This window comes from Malurus melanocephalus, unplaced genomic scaffold (genome assembly GCF_030028575.1).
Source record: "Malurus melanocephalus ecotype Western Australia unplaced genomic scaffold, MMel_1.1 scaffold_64, whole genome shotgun sequence".
Classification (NCBI taxonomy): Eukaryota; Metazoa; Chordata; class Aves; order Passeriformes; family Maluridae; genus Malurus; species Malurus melanocephalus.
The window spans coordinates 1897113-1921025 of NW_026623296.1; the positions used below are offsets into that span (position 1 = coordinate 1897113).

Sequence of the window (23913 nt, forward strand, 5' to 3'; positions counted from 1 at the left end):
CCCGCCCGGGCACCGCCGGCTGGACACCCCCCCGGACCCCGGCACGGCCGCGGGGCGGGGGAAAAGCGCCGGCGCGGTGAGCCCGCGGCTCTGCCAGGAGCCTCCCGCCCGCGCCGCAACTTTCTYGTCTCCCGCGGAAAGTGGCTGTCGCTCTCCCGCTGCCGTGCCCGACAGCTCTGCCACACAAGCTCGGGATTTCGGTATCGGAAAATAGCAGTGAGAATAATAAAATAACAACCACAAGGTGCCTGCGACGGGAGTTTGCACCAAAACGGGGCAGAGCGCTCGGCCTGCGGAGGGGAGCGTGTCCCCTTCCTCCCCCGGCCGCGCCTGCGGGACCTGCGCTACCCGCGTACCCCGGGCACGGGTCCCCTGCCAGCCCTGCCCGGGACATGCACATGGATCTAAGGCAGCCGAGCCCTCGAGCTCTGCCCACCCAAATCCGCTGTGTTGGCTCCGGGGCACCTCTCAAACCTGAGCTTCACAAACTCAGGCGGGCAAGCTCCAAGAAATGCTTGTCCAGACTTCAGCACCCAAAACTCCTGTCCGTGTGCTCTCTCTAACCCAAGGACTGCCACATACCTGGTGCCCAGTTTTGCCTTGCCCAAAAAGCTCCCATCCATAGCATATCCTGAGTTGGATCCCACAAAGGTCATCGAGTCCAACTACTTCATCTCAGGCAGCAGTATTTGGGAAGATCTCTCACCCTAATTCAATCACGTTTTCTTTTTTACATTTTCACATAGTTTCTGAACACAAAATTGATGGAGAGAGTAACTCCTCAGTTACTTTACGTGCACGGAGCAGACGGAAGCTGCCCKACACCATTTTCAGCAGAACCTCCCGTTATTTGCAGGAGTCGGGACTGTCAGACAATAGCCCCATTAGTGATGCTGCTGAAGAACCTCACAAGAAGCAAAGACAAAGGACCCAATTTACTGACAACTTGTGATCTGATGTTAAATGGGATGCGATACAGATTGCTTTCCACCCTAAAGTGTTTTCGTGTCAGATAACAAATTTATTAATRGGATTTTTTTCAGGTCACAAAAATGTGACCCCACCCTCTTATGAATATTTAATAAGGGACTAAGGGCATCTTTTGCAAGACCCTAAATCTGCCAGAAACAGCCTACATGAATCAGAAAGCGCCTGCCTCTTAAAGGGGCACGGACGCCCCGAGCAGGTCAGCACAGACAGGGCATGGGAACAGCCAGAATTTATCCATGTTCTATCTGTGCRAAGTCAAGCACACACAGACACACACAGAGCCCCCGAAACGCCGGGAGCTCAGCAGTAACATAAACCATAAAGCATGCAACGGGATAGTAATAATTATCACCTGTGCTTAAGAGAAATCCTTCCTGTCCTGGACTTCAAAGTAATCTCGAGGAACTTGGATTGCTTTGGGAAATATACGACAGAATACACAGACTTAAACTTTTCAACAGTTTCTCTTGTGGACCACCTCCTCCTTCCTGCTGTGTTTCTAAGAGCACTGCTGTGGCAGCATTCCCAACAGCCTGGATGGCGAAGGAGCAGYGTTAGGAAAGCTCTGAGCATTAACACACCCTGACCAACTCTGCAGCCAAAACGAGCAGGGGGCTTGCATGCCCAGGCTCAGAGGATGCTCTACAGACCCGTTTGGAAATCTTTTGATCCATCTTGTCTTCCTCAGCAGAAMCTTCACACCCGTACAAGCCTCAATGCTATTCTCACACCATCAATTCTCATTTTCCAGTAYGGCCATATCCAGGCACACACAGCTCAACCTAAGGCCACTGCCCTTCTTCTTGCCCTGGCCACTGACTGATCACACGCCTGTGAACCAAGCTCTGCCTTACTCTATTTATAAAAAAGGGATTCTATGAMGCCTACCACTTTGCTCAAGGCATTTCTCTTCTTTCCAGGGGSAAAGAAAAAGTGTAATGTGTCACTGCAAGCCCGAGGCTGGGAGCTACATGTGAAGCAAAAGCACAGTGCTGGCTCTGGCACTGACAATTCTCCCCAGCCTTGGGYAAGTCACCTAGGAATTTTTGTGTTTTGTTTAGCTCTTTTTTTAATGTCTCTGATGTTGAGGGTGCCTCTTTCTCTCAGAGCTCAGTCTGCAGTGTTTCTGGCCTGGCTTTGGAGTGGCCTGCACCATTTCAAGGCATCAACAGCCTCAACATCTCTTCCTCTTCAACTGCAAAACGGGGATAATACAACTCATTTCGGGATCTTCTGTAGACCAATATTGCAAAACACTTTGAAAAATGAAAGGTGCTGTCTAAGCACCGAGTGCTGGCCACAGAACCTGCAAGCCGTATTTTTAAAGCGTTTTATACCCTTTCATATAAAAGCTTCATACCTGCAAGCTCAGCCAACATCTGCYGTGGGCTAAAAACTTCAGCCTTAGTAACGGAGATGGTAGCACTTGTTAAGTAAGGTCACCATGAAATATAATGCATTTCTAAGCCAGCAAAATATTTTAAAAGACCAAGAAGAACCATAAACTCCCACTTTAATTCCATTCAATTACGAAGAGTCATCACAGACAGAGACCATCAGACAGGGATGTTCAAAACAGAACACATAAAGTAAAGCATTAAAAATAACTGGGAAAGAGCGTGGCAGGTTAGATGGATGTTTGGCACTGTGTGCCCATGGGATCTGATCCAGATTAGGTGGTGGTATCAGCACCTAAGTGAAAGAAAATAATCACTGGATACTAAGATCTAAGTGAGACGCATAGATTATGAGTTACAATAGTTGAATAGATGATTTTTCTATGCTGTTATTCTACGTGTACACTTCATTCACAGACTTTTGCAGGTACCTCTGCATGCAGAGACCATGGAGCTGACAACAGAAAAGCCTCAGCTGCCTGCAGGGCAGGGGAGAAAGAAAAAATAAAAAAGACAAGACACCCACAAAATGCAATCTTGTCTAAGCAGAGTCAACCTGCCCCAAATGAGTCAATTTTATGTCTAGTCTTAATCTGATGCGATTTCCACCTAAAACAGCGATACAGCTGCTCCTGTCCTCGGGATGCTCCCCTGGGCAGCCACAGCCAAGTAGGTCCCGCTTTGCTCTCTGGCAGCTGGTGGGCAGCCAAATCCCGTGCCCTGCTTCCCAAATAGAAATTTGGGAGTAATTCAGCTGAACGGATGTGCCAGTGCTGCTGTGGCACAGGGGAGCCCGCCCGCCCTGCAGGGCCAGTGCCAAGCCTGGCAAAGGCAAGTGCCAAACCAGGCTGCTCAGCACTCGGACTGGAGCCATGGGCCGCTTCAAAAGCAAGCTGCTGGGAAAAAAAAAAAAGCTGTCTCGGTTACTATTCCCACTCCTGGATCYCCAGGCCCATTTTTGTGGGGTTAAATCATATTTTCCTGTTTTGAGAATGCTTCATTTTCCCTTGTTGCTGTTTGAAAGACCTACAAAAACAAATGGGGAAAACAACTGACTAAACAGGAAATAGTGAAACTTATAACCCGCAAAGTGCTGAGAAAAGGGACAAARTAAACAGTTTTTTTTGGGTCATTTTTAATAATCTCAGCCAATGCCYTCATGCTAAAACATCTTCAGGCAGAAAAGTGATTTTTACAGTGATGRTGTCTAACAAAGCAGAACACCAAAGCAATTAGCATTTCAGTAATCCTTGTGTCCCTGTTGCTCTTCTTTTTTTTTGATGTGAAACTGTCATTTTCCTTACTGGCCCTGCAAATTCTGCATAAACAAGCTCTTTAAATCCCCTYAGTGTTGTACAATGGTTTAAATTTCACTTCATGGCATGCTTTAAATTACCATTCACATCTTCATTTAATGCATCATTTTATAATGCCAGTGTTACTAGTTAATTTATATATACACAGCAGGATGTGTCAACATTCAGGTGAGTTATGAATATGATTGTGCAGGAGTTATGGAAGACATTTCAGCAAAATTATGGTTCCCTCTAAACATAAAAATATTAATAATGAATCAAACATCACAGGTAAACAACAAATTTTATGTAATTGCTCCCCCCCATGCTTCTAGATAAATAAATAAATAAAAATGGCAACATTTTTTCTCTGCATTCATATTTGATTGATCTTAATAAATTGCCATCTCCTTTCCTAATAAACTGTAATCTCTTGTTTCCGCCACAAAGTAAAATTTATTAGCACACTCTTCTACCAGCAGGTCTGCATCACTCACRGCACAGTGTGCAAATTGTTCCAAGTATGCTTGGGCATTATTCATAATTTATTTTTCTGCCCCAAAGTACACAATATATTGAGAGGTAATCACCACTAACTGTTCTCAGTTACTTTCCTTAATTACGTGAGATGACATTTATGTCACGTACAGTAGAGGAAATGCTGCAGTTTCCACTAAAACTTTTTTTTTTTTTTTTTTYTYTTTKYSMYRKGKKKWRAMACAGTGTTCACACAGAGAAAACCTTCTTAGGACAGGAAAGACTGGAGGTGGTATCTGGTAGGAGATGGCAACACCTCCACTTGAAAAGAACAAGCCCTGTCTACCAAAATAACCCACTGGGCATGACAACAGCGATGGCTCCGAGAGGAAAAGTAGGTGTTTTGTCGTGATGTTAAAGTTGCCATGGTAAGAAAAAAAAMCACAGAATGAAACATCAACAAAACAAACGTCAATCAAACACATTTTTGCCTGTTAAGTATTAACCAGTGAACTCCTGGCCACCCCAGCTCATCTCCTGCCCGGTGTTGCAGTGCAGGCGGGTGCTGCGGGATGGAGCTGCCCCAGGGTGCCCAGTTGGGTGTTTTGGGGTGGATCACCCCAATTTGGGGCTGGTGTGAAATGCAGAGCTGGCACTGCCCTCTCCTGGTAATGTGCCTCTTTCATCAGGAGACTCGATGCTTCACCTCACCCACAAAGAATCCTCTCTAACAACCCAGGTCTGCTTCTACAACAATCCACAGACACACCTACACACAAGCGTGTATCACCAGAGATATAAATTAAAATAAAACGGATTAACTGTGGGTCCCTTGAGGTAAAAACACCCATCAGACCGTTGTGCTCGCAGTCCAGGACTGCTGAGCTCTGTATTCTGGTACTCCTGTGACAACACCCTCTGTCACCACTGGGCATTGTCATTTTTCACTCACTCTGCTGGGAATGTGTATCAGARTATTTTCAATAAAACACCTTCTTAGCAGTAATTGGCCACTGTTCCCATTTCAGTGGTCCCCAAGGTTTCATGATACAGTTTATTTAGCTGGCTCATAGTTCCAAGTTTTCCTCCAATATTCAAATATTTTTAATCTTTTAAAACAAGGCAGCCAAGGGAACAGCCTTTTCTTTTAAAAGCAAAACAGTTTTTTTTTTTTTTTGTTTTAACAACTCGAATGATTTCCTAAAGAGATGTTTAATCCATAGCCCTCACGATTAGATCTGAGTTTACAGAAAAGCTGTGACATTGCTGGCGCTACACAGGCACGGAGTTTGGAAGCGGCACTGAGATCTCTGCTCCTCGAAAAAGCACTGTGACTCCAGGAATCAAYTGTATATGGAAAAAGAGCTTTTTAGCAAGCAGGACACAATGAGAAGGTGTCCTCATGACCACCACTCTCTGATGCACACAGTGTGCTTCTCCTCCTCCTCGCTGTGTCTGGGTCAGGACAGGGGAGGATGGGGAATGGGAGGGAGAAAGGAGCTGTTGTTGTTTTGGGAAAACAAGACTGCAGGGCAGGAGAAGGCCCAGCCTGGGCACAGCATTTGGCCACGTCAGTCCTTTTGATGGTGCACATCTGGTCTCACATGGGTGAGACAGGCAGCCGTGCTGGCTGAGCAAACAGCCCAGCCACAGGACTTTGCTCTGGGATCCCTTGGGGTCATCCGAGCGGCTCAGAGCCCTTTGTGCATCACTGAGCAGGGCTCACTGCGTGCTCTGGGCTTTTCCTTTGTACTTCCACWCCGGCCCTTCACAGCGCAATGCTGWGATCCATCACTTCATTCCAAAWAAAKGGGTCCAAAMTCAAGGACAGGGTCCTCCCCTCCTGCATCCCTTCTGCAGGCAAATGCAGCTCCTGTCTGAGAGGAAGGGTTATGACCCACCGACATTTCCTACCCAAATCCTGCTGCTGCTTATTCCAATCCTTTCCCCTCCCTACCCCTGAGCCACGAATAAAGAGAAGATGCTGAGAAGCAGCAGGTCCTGGAGCTGGGAGARGATCTTCGCTGCACCCATCATGGCAAAATGTGAACAAGCAAATAAAGGAATTTTTCTGTGGTCCCCTTAAAGACAAAAARMCTGGMTCCCTGTAGSAAGAGAAATCYYTCAAATAAGTCTAAAGATTTGGGGTTGGAAAAGCACAAACTTGCTGCAAAGTTTGTGCAAATATGATAAAAATTMATCTCTGGAAGGAGACAACAATTGTGCGTGCTCAAACACAGCCTCTTGGGGGGTGGATGGTGGCAGCAACTTTGCCATACAGAGCCCTGAAGGAATTCAGGACACCTGAGGCACCAAATCCTTCACTCGAATGAAATTGCAGGGTGATTAAGCAGAGAGAATGTAACTATCCAAACTGTAATTTGGCCAGCACAATGGATCTAACACCCCTATTCTTGGGAGGAAAAAAAAGTAAGTACTGTATTTGAAGTTCAAAATCTAATTAACTATTTGAGAAAAAGAATTCTGTTTTTAAAAGAAAATTCCTAACAATATAAAAAGAATTAGTGCCAAAGTTTTTGAAGAACCGCATAAAATGGTATGAAAAACGTATGATATTGCAATAATAGGAATGACTGGATTTGCTCAAATGTTCCTTATACCTTATAATGCAAGAATAAAATACAGTGTAAATCCTTCTATCTACGTAAGTTCCCTGTACAGAAAAATCTCTCMTTTAATAGGTTTACACCTTTAACATGTATTAGTTTGGAAAAGTCCTAGGGTATAATTACAAATCTTGGCTCGGCACATTAATAGCTGCTCCCTTCATTTACTGATTTCTTTTACTGGTCAATTTGCCATTTTACTACATTGCTCTTACAGCTTGGCTTCCCCCCTGTGCTGGGAAGGGCAGAGGGGCCGAGCTGGCCCTGGGCTGTGTGTGCTGCCTCGGGGAGGTGGCTTTTGRTACCTCAATCCTGGCCATCTGCACGCACGATGCTCGTCTGGGATGCAGCATCTGCATCCATGTGTGCCAGCAAGCTGCAGGTCACAGGCAGAAGGAAACAGAGCTGCCCTCTTCCAGCAAAATCTGTGCAGAAATCCACTCTGGAGGCCCAGGAGAGAACAAAGCAGGGCTTCTCCAGGGATTGGTGCCACCTTGCTGGCCTCCCCAGCCTCCTCTCCCCATGGCATTTCCTCCCAAATCCCCTCACCCACCTTGCATCCCTCAACTCCTTCCTTGCTCCAGGCTTTCCCTGTTGGCCCAAATTCTGCTCTCTGCTTCCCTGGAGCTCCCTCCCCATTGCTCCCCCTCACCTTCTTTCTCCCTAAAAGACCYGGAGAGATGCTCACACAGGGCAGGATGCTCACCTTGCTCCATCACACGTTGGGGAAAGGACCATGCCCTCCTGATCTGTGCACAGCCTTTTAAAATAAGGCAGCCAAGGGAACAGCCTTTTCTTTTAAAAGCAAAAGAGTTAGGTTTTTTTTTTTAAACAACTCGAATGATTTCCTAAAGAGATGACCCCTCCTGATCTGTGCACAGCCTCCACAGGTTCACTCTGCATCTCTCAGCTCCAGGCTCACAGCAAAAYTCGCATTTGCTAAGCCTCTGTCCAGTTTCTACAGGTTTTTCAACAGTTTAAGCATTTTCTTGTGTTATAGCAGAGCCATTCAGTTAATGGCTTCTCAGCACTGCCATTATAAACCAGAACTTTTCAGGTGTTTATTACTCAGCTTTAAAAATTGGCTCTACGCTGAAATTTGGCAAACGAAGTGTCAGCCTAGGAGAAAATTTTATTTTTTGCCAATTTTGTACTCTAAAAAAAAAAATGACCCCATTTTGGCCTCCATAAAAACACAGCTTTTGCCGCCTCAATGACACCGGTGAAGTAACAAGTCAATATTGTAATAGTGCCAGCAGAACTSAGTGATTTAATGTCTAAAATTGCTTTGAAGGTGAAGAGTGCTATTGAGCTGCTAATTATTAACTATTATTACTGATCCTGCCGCACAACAAAGATGCAAACGGAAAACAAAGTAATTGTGAGACATCACTGGGAAAACAAGGTGGAATTGGAAGGACAGAGAACACGGAGGAGATGGAAAACAAAGAGTCARGAGCCTTGGCAGGGTGGGATCCTCCAGCCAATGCAAGAAGAATGAACTGATATGGAAATATTATTTTTGATTTTCCAGGACAGTATTTCAAACACAAATAAAATACAAATGACACGGTGTAGCTTGCTCCATGCCAAAGCTAGCAACGATGTGGGATCAAAATCAGCTCTAAACCAAGCTGAACTGAGGTCAGTAGGAACCTCATATTGCTCAGCTGAAGCCAAGASAAACTTTGGTATTTAATCCAACGTGTAGAAGACAGAGCCCTGAAGGTGCTGAGGAYGGGTGACCTTGCCTCGGCTGCCCAGCAGTCAGACATCCACATGAAAACGGGATGGGAATTTCAAAGTTCCCAAAAGACTCACATCCTCCCAATCTTCAGGATCCTTTCAAATCCTGCATGCACAGGAATAGCAGCACCCGCACCACACGCCCCAAAACCTGACCCAGGCTGATCTGACTTGGTTGTACAGAAAGGAAGAGAGTGACCTCCACTCTGAACACCTCCAGCCACTCACTCCACTGTGTCACCTTCTGATTTTTAGCAGAAAACTAACAGAGTATTTCTTCTTTGGGAGAAGAGTGAGGACCAGGAGTTGAGTGAGGCCAGGGCACGTTGCCATTTGGAAAGTGCTGTACCAAAGCAGCCATGAAAAGTCATCGGGGCTGCTTTCAAACACAGTTAAAAAAGAAAAAAAAAAACAACCCAATTTATCTTTCTGGAAACTTTCTGCTTGTCTAAGTGGCAGCTATTTAAATACAATTAACAAGCAAATGATTTTAAAATTACAATACATTTAGTAAGGCAGCATCACAAACAATTTGCATCTCATTAAAGTGYTTGAAGCTGCAGAATCAACCTCCCAAAAGGGCTGCACATCAAGTGGGAAACCCAGACACAGCAACAGCTTCTGCACTGTCCTGTGACACTGGACACACCCTGGGGGGACAGAGGAGAGGGGGATCAGTGTCCAGCTGAGCCCCTGGCTGGGCCACCCCCAYGGGGAGTTCTGGCCACGGCACAAGGACGGATGCCACAACCACAGCCTCGCTGGAAGTGGGTGTAAAACGAGGAAGGAAGGAAGGAAGAGGGTGTGTGTGTGTGCGTGTGTGCATGTGGGATGGGCACTTTGTAATATACATTCATGAACAAAGAGTTTAAAGAGATTTCAAGCTATTTACTCAGCTCTATATATAATTAAAAGTTTATAGATTACAGCGCCACAAACCTTCCGAGATTGCTGCCGGGTTTGGACACACGTAATTCCCAGGAGCCTCCTGCAGAGCGATCCCACACYGACGTGTGCAGCAGGAAAAGCCTCAAAGAAGTAACAGTTCTAAATGCTTCCAATTCACTTTCAGCTGTGATTTACTGGGGTGGTTCCTTTTAACTTGGAGGATTCCAGAGCGCTTCCCAGATCCCACACCACTTCCCCACGTGCCTTTGGCTTCCTTTAGAAACCCTTTCCTTTAGAAAGCCAGGCACACACACCAAACCCTAGGATCCATCCTAGGATACAGGTTTTGCTAAGCACAGCTCCATGTGGGTACCTGTGGGGCCAGGGCTGTTGGTTTTGTTACCAGTGCAGCTCCTGCCATACAAGATTGTTCTGCCGCAGCCTAGGGATGGGAGTGATCTGGCACAGGRCTGGTGGGAGGGAAGGAATACACACAATATTTCTACAAGCGATGCATGAACAATTTCCTAGGTGAATGAGGAATGGAGCTGAACAGCCTTAATTCCACTTATCAACAGGCTCGAAGGTGAGGATGTCCCCAAGAGAGGATGTCCCTGAAAAAGTCGCTTCTCACCGTCAGCCTCAAGCTCTGACCCATGCTCCAACCACGTCTTTAACTCAAAAGCTTGCTCCCAAGTACTGAAAAGGCATACACAATACTCTCCCTATTCAGAACAAGTTCTGAAAGGTTTTAAAACCTTTCACTTGCCGTGCCTCTGGCTCCATGGGCTGTGGAGCTGCATGTGATGTCGTTTAACGCCGCGCAGCGCGGTTACACACGACGCTGCCGGGGCAGGGCGAGAAGAGAGCTCACAATTGAATCTGCAGAGGAAATTCGGGCAAGTTGAATTATCCATTTGGAAGGTGGCCAAGGGCTGGGACAACTCCCAGAAGAAGCGACCGGTTTTGCTCGTCCTTTGAAAGGCAGCGCCTCTGAGCTGCCCATGGCTCTCGCTGCTGCTCCTACAAGAGCGGGGCCAGAGCATCCTTTGGGAGGCTTTCCTGGGATCCAGGGGTCTTGTCAGGGGTCACGAGGGGCTGGGGACACTCATACCCTGCAGCACCTCTGCAAAGGGGGTGGCAGCTTAAGCCTGGGAAGCCCAGTGAAAAGTGAGATGGGAAAAAGAACTAATAATAAATAAAAAAACACAGGAAAAGCAAACCACTGTGGGCACAGCACCCCAGAGCTCTTTGGGGTTCCCAGGTCCCTTTACCCCTGGTGTCATCACGACCAGTGTGTGTCACCCCAAAATTTCCCACCCAGAGATGCCACCGACTATTGACACAGGCCTTATGTGCTTCTTTTTCAGACCTGTGGTTTTGTAGTTTGTCGAAACAGGACACCATTTAAATTTATAATGTTATGATTTAAACAAAGGTGAAATAGTTATTGCTGTTTTAGCAACCAGACGTCAGGCTCTGCTCATGCACGCACATTTTTTGTTTTTAAAAGATTTCAGTCCGCTTTGCCAGCACGCTCTCCCTGCGAACCTGGATGCAAAGACAAGTGTCTAAAGCAAAACAACACTCACTTTCTATGAATTACTGAACATGTGTAATTCATTTATCTGTAATATTGTGCTAAACTCAGCTCCAATTAAACAAACGAAAACACCTGCTTAGCACACATAGATCTTTCCATACCTCAGGGGAAGGCACATCAGTGTGCTCTGTAGTACAATCTGGCTCAGAAGCCTACACTAACAATGCAAAGCTGGGATTTTTCTTTTTTTTTTCTTCAATGCACACAGGCAAGGAGATAAAAAAAAAATACAGACGGGGAGATTTTGGGRATGAAGCATTTGTGTTTGGTATTTCTACCTTTAGCACGTGCYGTTCTGTGATATTTAAATGCTCACTGGGGGCGTCTCAGGGGCAGCTGCACCTGAGGGAATGCATCACACCAGGGAAAAAAGTGGGATAATGAAAACTTTAAACACACATAACTGGCCCCAGATATTATGATACTGTAAAACTACCAAAGAGACCTCGTGTTGACAAATTTATTGAGCTGGGGAGAATAAATTTCCTTTTCTTGTTCTGCCTCTGGACCACAGGGATCCCGCAGCACCGTGGGACATCGCTGCTGTCCCCCCCATTAATGGGTCAGGACCATGTGGCAGTGACACCTGAACAGGGTCAGCCCAACATGGGGGCTGAGACCACCCCAGATGTCCCAGCAGCAGAAACGAGACACAGCCTCATCTCGCACAGGTTTTGGACCAGCGGAGACACGTCCCTTTGGGGGTGCCTTGGAAAGAGGGGTGCCCTGGTTGGTTTGGGAGCCGTGGGTGCTTGGCTGGGTGCAGCAGCTGCCATCAGCAGAGCCTGCCAGATCCCCTACACTTAACTCATTTCCTATTCTTTACTCACTGCCTGCAGACAATAAGCTGTCAATCAGATCCYCACCAGAACATTTACAATTATCTTCCCTCTCCCGCACCTCAGCACGGCCCCATATGAGCGGCTCCATCCCAAACCATTCACACACGAGCCATTCGCAACTCTTCTATYGCCAAAACTGCCCCGACTCGAGAGGCAGGTTAGAAAATTGAATTTCCTCGTGTTTTCAAATAAAAGTACAATGGTGGCGAAGCACAGAAGCAAAAGAACAGGCTTCCTACAAGTGTGAGGCAAAAGCAACCAGGAATGGAAAAACTGCCCCAGTAATTATTGCAGCATTCTGGGAAAGGATGAAGGTTGTTTGCTACCTTTTTATTTAATTTTTTTAAGCAAAATCTAAGCTACAAAGTGAAAGGTTTTTTTAAAATTATTTTTGTTTTGTTTTTCTTCCCCTTTTTTATTTAGGACAGGGTGGTCCCCTCCACTCACTCCTGCAGAATTAGCAACAAACCACCACCACAATTTTGCAGCTGGCCTTGTGTCCATTGCTGGGCTGTCCCAGAAGAAATTGGTTTGTTTTTCCTTTGGGCAGACACAGCTGAGTGAAGGGCTCAAAATGAGCACACTTTCCAAGYAAAAAATAACAGTGATGCAAGTCATAACCATACCTTCCCTTGTAGTGGCAGTTGCTGACAACGTGATTTAAAAATATCTGAACTATGTTCTGCATGATGTTAATGCTCCTATTCCAGAGAGAAATCCCCAATACCTTCGGGGCACTTTCCAAACACTGAAGCCTGAGAAACTGTCCAGGATGGGCCCATTCCTAATAGCACTGAAATCACTGCTATTGCTAAATTAGGAGAAAATCCGTACAGTCATCATTCACTGCACTGTGACTTCACTGATTTTCTGCTCCACTGTCTGCTCAAGGGTCAGTGTGGTTAACGGCGAGGAGATATTCCCTCTCCTATTAATTGATCTGGACACATCTTTGATGGCTGTCAAACAGAAAGGTAACTAGTGCCATTATAGCTTTTGTTCCCTTTTACTTTTTAACTCTTGCACAGGAAATTTCTACAACCTTTTCTGAAGAAAAATAACCTATCTGATATTTTCCCCTCTCTTTTAAAATGTTTATCCTGCTCCGAATCTGCAAAGTGTGGTATCATCAAGGAAGGTCAAGCTTCACAAGAGCTAATGGCTCTGCTGTGTGCTCCCACCACTTTGAAAAGACGAACAATAGTCCCTCAAGTGCTGCTGCCGGTGGCACAGCAGCGATTCACCACGGAGGGTGAGAAATCTGAAATTAAAATAAACTGCTTAAAACCTGCAGACSGAGAGAGGGATGCAGGAGACGGAATAAAACGGGACAATCTCTGAACCCAATCAACAAAGCGCTCATTGTTCCRGTTTAAGGCAAGTAACACAGCAATAAATATTGAGCCAAGGAAGTTAACCTGTATCCACAGCCTTTGAATAAACACCAAAGCTAAAAGTAAAATCGATGCCAGGCCTTTGGCTCTTGCCAACTCGTGCTTTACTCCTTCTTGCTTGGCTTTGTTTTTGACTTTTGGGGATTTTCTTTGCCTCCTCTCCCGTTTATTCATACTTTCCTGTAGGAACTCMTTATCACACAGGAAGGGGATAAACAGAAGGAACTGCCAGTGCACAAATTAACTTGGTTGTGTTCTGCAAATCCACCTGGGTGCAGGTAACTGGGAAGGACCATTCACAGCCCCTGTGAAGCCAGGGCAGTCCCCATCTCCTCCCCACAGCCCCTCTGCCCACAGTGACCTGATGCAGCCCTGCAGACCTCTCTAACCATCAAATCCAGCTCAGTGTTTATCCTGCACGATAGCACAGGCAGCAGGAGGTATCTCTGGAAGATACAGGCATGTTCATCTCTCTTACAGAAGTTTGAGCATTCAGCTCTTGATCTGAGTACAAATAAATGTGCTGGTTAGTTCTCATTTCTCCTCAAGTGGTTTATCCGCTCCTGTGCCAACACCTCAGCCAGTAATACAGGTTTTCACAGCAAGTATTAATTCTGACTTCACTTTTAAATCACATTTTCTTCATTTGAGTATTATTTTATTCCACAGAACCAGGCGTGAGCATCATGCAAAAGGCATTCTGGTCCACGGTTGTGAATACAGCTGTGTAGGCAGAAGAATATTTGTTTTCCAAGTAATTTCTGCACATTCACAAAATTACAGCTGTCTGCAGTTCTCCCGAAATATCTGCCCTGATGTTTACAAGCCATAAAATATAATCTGCCTTTTCTAGAGTTCCAACCGGTAAAATTGGAAATTTATGTATTTGTATGTACATTATTATTTTTCTCACAGATAGGCTACTCCCCATTACATAGTGGCTATTAAACYCACATAACACCAGCATTAACTTGAGGAGCCACTGCCCTTAGACAACAGTGGACAAACCTTTGTGACAGCACAAGGTCCTCTAATACACTTCATGGATCACTCATCATGCTGAATTTTGGTTTTATCTCACAGTAACCAACCCCTGAACACCACATGAAATGAAGGTACGGGTTACAAACCAGCTTAGGGCAATACACCTTGACCCTAAAAAGGAGCTCATGCTGGGATTGACTGAATTTGGAGTTTGCCCATGAACCAGTAAGCTATGCTGATGCATCTCCCAACAGGTTTGCTTCAGCTGTTCAGCTGAACTGTCAGGAGTCAGCCAAAGCAATTCTAATTTTTGGGTTTGGTCGTTTTTTTCCCCACAATGAAAGGCGGGAAATTTTTCATAAGAATTTCTAATTTTTGCCTTTTTCATTACAAGACCCCAATTTCTTTCAGCTAATTCCTAGCTGTCTGAATGCATAAAATACAGGYCCCTAGGACAGCAAAGCCCTTGGGATAAAATTTTCCAAGCAAATATGGAAATGTGCAGTGTACCTGCTCAACTGACTCTGCTCGAAGTCCAAGATGCAAACCATGACTAAGTCTTTGTCCCCAAGTTTTGACAAGCAGCAAAATTAACAAAACCAGAAAGAAACATCAGAGAATCACTGCATGGCTTGGGTTACTAGGAACCTTAAAGCCCATCCAGTTCCAAGGTCCCTGCCATGGGCAGAGACACCTTCCACTAGACCAGGATGCTTYATGCYCYRTCCARCCTGGCCTGARCACTTCCAGGGACTCCTGCTGCTGAAGTGACTTCAGTGTAAAATGATTTGAATAAAAAAATTGGAGGTAGGAAGCTATATCCATCTYACTGGGATCCCAGCAATGCTCCCTGGATGGCTGGCACTCAAACCCAGGACAAACCTGGCCTCAGCTGTTCAACTCACCCAAAAGGTCCACATGGATGCACTGATGTGTCCTAAAAAGCAYAGCAATTAGATAAACCACATAGGAGGGTAACTTAAATCTGTAACTGCCTCAAAAATGCCATACAGTGGCAGAACCAGCAAGGAGGCACTGATCTTTGATAATTTATACTGCTTTTAACACCTCAGTCCGTGTGCTCCACTGCATTACGTACTCCATGCACCYTGGCACATGGCACRAGCAGYTGCAAYRCRGCTCTYRTGATATAACAGGAYGGAAAAAACTTTTTGAGGGGCAGATGGCACCAAACTACAGCCCCAGTGACCTCGGTGGCACTGGTGACCTCAGCAGCTCCAGCACTGCTGGCTCCTGCTCCTCTCTCTGGCACCCATCGCTACCTGAGCTCCTCCCATCATCTTCCCACCCCGTTCCAAGGCAATTTCAAAACTTTCTCAGCTAGACACACTAAACCCAGGATGTAGATTTTCCAATTAGTCTCTGTTTAAACATCTGTTGGTAGACTGCATTTAACATTAGTTATTTGAGCAAAGCGCAATTTGATTAGGCTGTCTGAAACGGAGCCAAAGTCTGCAAAATAATAGCTCAATTAAGTTTTGTTTTGCTTTCATTTGTCTTATACTTTCCTGAGTGTGATACAGTTGCATATAATCAAGTAAACTAATTCCTTTCAAAATGAGATATTTCGGTGCTTTTTCCATCTCCTCTTAAAGTTTATTTAATAATCTATTCCATCTTCTCCATGCTTCATCGAACTTCAGCCTGACACAAAGTACATTTCTTTCCTGTGCCTTCAGTCTACTTCAATTTTCCAGGCTTTCAGTGACTTGAGATTATGCACCATTAATGTTACACCTTAAATAGATTAGTTATTTATAAAAGGCAGATTACACTTATCAGGCAAATAAAAACATTTCAGCAACACAACAGCCTTTTTTTTGTGCACGCCACAAAATATTTTGCCAACCTGACGACACAGCTGTAAAACTGTCAAGCACCAAAGCCACATCCAAGCAGCATTTCCAATCGTTTCCCTGGGTTTAGTTTCTACTTATTCTGTTATGTTGCACTTGTTGCCCTGAAACTTCAATATTAGCTCTAGAGATTTAAACACATGAGGCAAACAGCTGCTCTCCTCTACTCCAGCGAGCCAGATCAAAATGCCTTCTCTCTTTCTCTCCTGCTTTTTTTTTTTTTTTCCTTTTTTTTTAAACAAATTGCTGTAACTCAAGTATTTCTGGCAAAGCTGACTGTTTCAGGGCAAAATTCTGCTCTGTGCTCATTGCTGCATACCTCTCCAGTGCAAACTCCTCTCGGTCGGTGTGCGAGAAACACCAKCGCTTCCCCATCCTGACTAAAGAAAATTTGCCTTGAGGATTAAAAAAAAATTAAATAAAAAAGTCACAGCAACTTAGCTGCTATGTAGATGTGTCTACGATTTAAATTAAAACATTAAACATTTAAACATTAACTTCTTTCACACTTCTGTTAAACTAAAAAGAAAAAAGCAGCAGCACGTACTCTTTGAGAGAATTCTTTTATCGGAGATTTTTGATACACAGTACTTTTGCTTTAGTGTTTTTTAACATATTTGTTGCAAAGTGTGAACACAAAGGGACAAGCTGAAATAGGTACCTGGCAGGCTCTTCCCAGYGCTTGCTGCCGAAAGCCACAAGTACTACTGCAGTTGTGAAAAACCTGTTATTTTGCTGTAGGAAGGCGCGGGACTCCTCCAGCGCTCCCTGCCCTGCCACTGGCAGCTCTTTCAAACACTCCTGCAACAAAATAACCYTAAAAACCGACAGGCATCTCCAGTCCGTGGAAGTTCAAAATGGGATATGTCCTATTTAAAATGTAGAGAGCTACTAAATATGACAACCATTTGATGTATGAAAATTATTCACAACCAAAAACAGACAGTCTGGAAATAGCTGGGATGACTTCATTTAGACAGAATTACCCAAATCTGTTTCTAATATACACAGTACACATAATAAATTTTTACAATATGACAAGGAAAACAAACTTAATAAAAGTTCCTGATCTTTTGTTACACAAGCAAGCTATAGCCATGCTATGTTTATAATATTTTGCCCATGATATCACAGCTCGGTAACAAAAGCTGAGCACCACACCAAACAGTTTCTAGGTATGACTTCACCTCGCCGTGCCAGCGCTTCACCCATAACCCTGGAGTACCACCTTCCCTAATCCACAGTCCAAGCTTGCTGGGTCGTTTTTGACTAATAGTTTCCTTTTCTCCTTCTCCCAGGCTCCCTCTGCCTCGGGAAGCTGCGGATCTCTGTGACGAGGGTTTGTTTTTTTTCCGACTACACCAGGACTCATCTGAACGGTAAGAGATTTTTTAGCCTGTTTCCTTCACTCCTGGTTATTTGACAAGTGCTTGAAAACCCTGTTATAAACAATCTCTGTAGGAAAACAGATGATGTCTTACGATCACAGAAGGTAATTTTTTCAAGAACCCAACTTTTTGAGCATTTCCCAGATGCACCGCGTCAATCTTCCCGCGTTTGACTATCTCAGCTGGTTTTGCAGCCCGGGCATYGCGCCAGGTGGGCCGGACTGCCCCTCATTGTCACTTCTGTTCGATGGCACTTGCACCCACTGCTGTTATTCCAGGCTTCAGGAAATTTTCTAACCACTGGACGRGCTCCAGCACTGCGCACTAATAAGTTGCAGATTGCAGCACTGTAAGTGTGTGTGTGTGTGCACACGTGTGTCATATCGGGGCCGCAGTTTGTAGGAGGAGGGGGGGAAAAAAAACAGTAGTTCAAAAATGCTGCCTACTCAAATTGACAGAAAAGTGACCCCTGCACTTCATCAGAAATTCCTGCAGACTGACAAAATAAAGGAGTTTGCTTTTATCACACACAGTAMGACTCATATGGAAAAATGGAAACACTACATCACTCGACCTCAGGTTGCCCCCTTTTCAACCGCAGATGAATATTATGTATAAAAATTGTAAATCAATTTGAGATGTATTAAAGGAGATTCTCTTTTTCTGCATTAAAGGTAATACCTTTTAATCTCGAGATTTATTTTGTAATGTCAAGTAAATGAGAAAGACTTAATTTCCGTAACTGAATTTTGTTACTCTTAAGTCTCTTTAGCATCTCTGCATGGTKTTCACAGAATTTCCTACCCTTTGCTTTGCATCAGGAAATAATGAGCAAGCGGCACTTACCCAACACTGAGTCACAAATATTTGCCTACATTAACGGAGCATTAAAAGCCATTTTAAACAACTTAAGGAAATTGTGCTAGCCTTTGAACTGTGATTCACTACTAGGAGAAATTAGGAAACTTTTTCTAAAGGCAAAAATCAGCTGCCTCAACCTCCTTGTAATATCATTAGGTACTGGAGCAGATTTTCCTCTCACAGATCCTCACACAATAGATTTCTTTGCTTAATGAAACTACTTCTGAAATTTTCCTACTCTCGGTGTTGAGTACTTTGAAATTTCAATCTTTTCACATCCTTGAACTCTCATCAACGTTTTTTTTCCAGACTGTGTCAATAAAATTGATTACTTGCAGTTCTGAACTCTGTTCTGCACATGGAAATAAAACAATTTGTTTTAAAGTATTTTCAGAAGAAAGCAGAACTTGGCAATCCTATCTCCAAGATCAAAAAATATAAAAGAAGAAAGAGGGACAATCCAACCAAGCAAGCTTTGCCCACAAAAAGCAAAACAAAAAGAAACCTCTCTAGCAAACAAAAGAGAAGTGAGGTCCTGATTTCCCCGATTTTATCACGGCAGCAACGCGAACTCAATCCCTGACATCCCCACATCATCAGGCTCGCTGCTGTCCTCCTGATTGATATATTTCCCTGTCGGATGTGAATGATCTTTTCGGATCATTAATGCGTTCATTAATTTGTTATCAATTCTGGCTCGCCGTACGCKCAGCGCTCGGTCCCGCGGCTGCCGAGCACCGACGGACCCCCGGCTCCCCGGATGCCTCATACCTACACCCGATCTGTTGCTTTTACAAGTTTAATCTCGGTATTAAGGAGCTGATTGTGGAACCATGTCGCTATAACATCTTCAACCCAGCTGTACATCATATAAACCGCTCTAGGAGGGGGCAGTCTCCCATCATTCCTGGCAGCAGCACATACCTTTAACTCCCTAATCTGTAATACTACAAAATACCGCTCTCATTTCTTCCCAAGCACAAGTGGACTACCAGCAAGGGTCCAACAGTGTTATTCCTAATTACCTTTTTTTCACTCTTGATCCTGTGGCGCTCATAATTAGTTACCTGGGGCTGCAATCCAATTTGAAGTGATGACAAGAAAGTGATCCATGAAAAAGTAATAAGTTAAATCCAATTTCAGCCTTCCTCTAATTAAATGCACATGGAACTAATGACTCAAACCCTACCATTTCAGTGATAATGGTAATTAGCGAGGTGGGAGTCACTCTCTTTTTTCAACACTGTAGGTGTAAACCACAAGGTAAAATGGCAGGAGCACTCTTAATTACATGTGTCATTTTGTCAGCAATTTACACATTTCTGACCAGTCAGGAAGGTTTCATTTGTTTTCCCCTTCCCCGAGGTGGGTAAGGCACGTTCGGGCTCGGGCACTGCCAGCACTACAGCCCCGCTCCCAACCTGGGCAGAAATCACAGTTTTTACAGACCTTTTCTCTAAATGCTTAATGTCAAAGCAGAAGACTGTGAAAAAATTATATTCGGGAGCTCTAACAAGATACAGAGCTGAAAATGAGGGATCCTGGCCTCTCCTTTGCCCCTCAGGACTGACTTCTTTCCAAATCAAAACCCCGAAATACCCCAGCAGAGCTGAACACCTCAACACCACCAGGGCCTGCAGCTCTCCAGCCTTGAGCGASTCACTTCATATCTCTCTGTCAGGGTTTACATGGCTATAAAATGAGAATAATCATGTTTGCTGACAGTACCTCACACYGCCAGATCTCCCAATATATTGGTATTTTCCAAGAAGCTTAATTTTCTTGGAATCATGATATTGCAGGACAATCAAAGGCTTCTTTTAAGAAAAAAAAAAAAACGTATTTGTCATCTTTCTGCTCAGTCTAAAAAGCAGGAAAAACTGACAGTAAATGCTTTAAAAAATATTAAAAGGCAGCAAAAATGGCCCACAGGTGTCATTAAAAAAACCCATAAGTATCAAAATTTTCAAGCTGATCATGTAATTTTGAGGATCTGACTCAGATTTTGTACTGTTTGTGGGGTGGATGATGTCTGCATTTCACAGACACATTCCAAGAACTGACTAACACTTATAATTGGGCTTAGGGGTGAAAAATAGAAGTACTATGAGGTTCTTTGCTAGAAACCATCAAAACTCATTTTTGCTTTATTTCCCAAGTCAAAAAGAGCGAAAGATTCAAGTGAAATTTTCATAGCAAATTCTAAACCCTGCAGAAGCAAAATCTCAACCCAAGCTGAGTTGGTGCCAAAATTCCCATTGGCTTCACTGAGGCCGAATTCGGATCAATTCTTGCATTGAAGAGTGAAACAGAGAAATACTCACACAAACAGAATAAACACATTTGCAAATTTACTTYCCCTGCCAAATTATCTACTGAGACAATTTCTCTACCAGTTGTTAAATTTACCACGATGTGAAAAAGGTTCCCTGGGTGTAAAACCCGAGACTCCATAACTGAGACTTGTGTGCTCCAAGTGAAACGGAGCATACCCTGCCCTTCACCTCTCAATGTTTATTACRTTGTCAACCCAACGATTTCTAATTTCATAAAAAAACAGTAAGAATTGCCCCCAACATCAAGCTACAGTGATTTTTTTTTTTCCTCTCACCCTCTTCTATTTCTCAAGATACTGGAAAGATATATTAAGATAATATAGCATGCAAATTAAATTCTACAAAAGCCCAGCCAAAAGGCTGCTTTAAAAAGCAGCGGTATGCAAAGGCGAGGACAGCTCTGTCCTCTCAGCCTCCCCCAGTCTCACCCTGAGAATTTAAACCAAACCCAAATTCTTTTCTTGGCCCTGACTTAAAGGGAAGATTTATTTTTTTTGTTTTGCCAAGCAAAAACAAAAGTTTCCATCCTAGTAATTTCATTATTTCTTCTCTCTGAACACACGCAGGTTAACAATCAAACACGAAATCTCATTTAATCACATAAAGAAAAGAACAAGTGATGGGTTTCAATTGCAAGATACTGACTTGGACATCCTAAATTTGTTTTCAGTCCAGTATCCAACTTCCAGCTCAATGCAACACACAACATTTACGTCTTTAAAAAAAATTGTATTTTTAGTATTGCCAAAACACACATGCACTTTTACTTTCTTGGGAGAAAAATGTGTCTCTTGATTTATTTCCAATCTGTGTGCTCTTGCCAGCAACTAAAATGCTTGAAGAACCCAAATGAATAATCGTTAAGAGCATCGGCAATTAAAGCTGCAAATTTTAATCAATACATCTATTAATACAGATATATTTATCTTGGCTAGGAAAAATGTGCACATTTTCAAAATCCTAAGCATACCTGGTCTGTTAAATTATTTGTTTCTCAGACTCAAGGAAATCCAATGTCTGTGGCAAATATATCATCAAACAGTCTTTAGTCTTTTTTTCACTTCCAGTAATTTTTGTGGGACTGATTCTTTTTTTTCTGTTCTTTCCCCAACTGCTGGTTACTAAATCYATTTCTTAACTTTCAATTTTCTTTTGTTTGTGTCATCAGGCTGCGAAACCGGAGGTCACTGCCAAATCTAAACCACGGCAGYGTGAGATAGGCTCAAAATGTGAGTCATCGTGTATTTGGAGATTTGGGGTTTTTCAGTTATCAGCAAAGCACATCTCAAGCCCTGAGTCCAAGTTCTTATCCACTGAGTATCTCACGATTTGCTAAAAGCAGACCTTCAGGTAGAGTTGCCAAGATCAAGAGACCCCCAACAGGATTGCAGGAGCCCACTGTCATTTAAACACCACTCAGGACACTGTGTCCCAGTGTGGCAACAGGATGCTTAAATTAATATTTAAATACTGTGACTATTTAATCAGGGAATAAAGAAGGAATAGAGGAATTATCCACGAGGCAGTAACAGATTAGCTACACAGTACATACTAGATGATTTTTCTCCATCTGTTTGTGGTGGTGGGGTTTAGAGGGAGCATTTCCCTCTACCAGCCCCTGTACCAGCATCCCCTCCTGGGGCAGGCAGGGCCATGAAGCATTTTAGGAGGAGGAGCAGCAGCCCCAGCARGCAGATCCCTCCCTGYTCCATGCAGAKCTCCCCAGCACTCGYRCTGGGCTCTGCTCCCCGGTGCCCTCRCCCAGCTCAGCAGGGATGAGCAGTGCCTGTTGTGTTCTTGTTATACATGAAGCCTGTTTGTCACAAAAAACCCAGGTGACTGCTAACTGCTGTGGCTATTCAATGAGCCATCTATGCAAGTGAAGCCCAAAGATGACTTGTTCATTATTTAAGCAAACTTTTGAAAAACGGGCACGTTCCCCCCACCCTTGGCATTTATTCTGTGTGTGGTCAGCAGTAGGTATCACCTCGTCAGCATGGCCCCATCTGACTTCAGGGGGTGTGGGTGCTTGTGTGTGTGCAGTTTTACTCAAAAACTCTACCTCCAGCAGCACCATTTCCTTTCAGCAACAGATTTTCATTACAGGGATGCACTCGGGGGTGTTACATCCAAGAGGACTTCCAGTATGTTTCAAACCGCAAAAGCACCAGGAGTGAGAAGGGGAGGGAAAAAAAAAAAAAAAAAAAAGACTGGGCAGTCATTTGAATCAGTGAGTGACAGGCTAGGCCAGCTCTCTGTATACATTAATAAATTAGAATTTTAATTGTGTCTCTGACTGCAGGAGCTGCTCCAGTACTTTAATACGTACCAACAATTGGCTATGTTATGGAATCCGCGATGTGGCCTTCACTGTTGACCTCTGCAACACAATTCCCAGTCTGACTACGGAAACTGTTTGGTTTGATCCTTTCAACTTATTTGAATCCTGACAAATAAGCTCACAGCTGAAAGGTCAACACAGTCATATTTCATCCTCTGGAGCTATTCTTAAGACATCTGCACAACAAAGCAYTTCTTTTAGTACCTGACACTGGACCTAGCCAGCACAATCTCTCATTAAAAATGTCCCTAGTGGAAGAGTCTATTAAAAGGCATATGGATCAGCTATGGATTTACCAAATAAAATATTTTTGAAAGCATTAATGCAACGCTTTGGATTATGGCTCTCAACGCTGCCAATAAAACGTATATTTGCCCAATGACAAAATGCTTCATACTTTCCAAAAGAATAATAGCCCGGCTGTAAAGCAYGAGGTGTTGTCCAGCAGCCGGAGCGCAGGGGTGGGAGCCAGGAACTCATGAATCTTAATCCTACCTCTAAACCCAATTCCCTGTGTGATCCTAAGTGAGTCGCTTAACCCGCATCCYTCAGCTTCCCAGTCCAGAACTGGGATAATGCTACTTACTTATCAGACTTTCCTTCTGGGGATGTTTTGGAGATTAGTATTTGCAGAATGCTTTGAAGATGAAATCACTACACCAAAAGCTCGACGTTGTCCACACTGGGCCAAGGGCTGCAGTTAACAGCTATTCCTCACTCAGGCAAAACTCCCCTTGAAGTCCCCATCAGCTTTATTTGGTAAGAACCACAGAATTGAGTCCTCTCACTTTACTGTCAAGGCCTCTAGCGATGTTGRCTTTACCTTCCATATTCTACTACATATTTAAAGAGCCTAGGATCTGTATT

The 23913-nt window shown here is 44.1% G+C and overlaps 1 protein-coding gene across 9 annotated transcripts in view; it reads right to left on the reverse strand.

Annotated features, from left to right (window-relative positions):
* Window positions 1-23913, reverse strand: part of FOXP1 (forkhead box P1) — a 376963-nt gene that overhangs the window by 84774 nt on the left and 268276 nt on the right. The gene's annotated exons all lie outside the window — the stretch shown is intronic.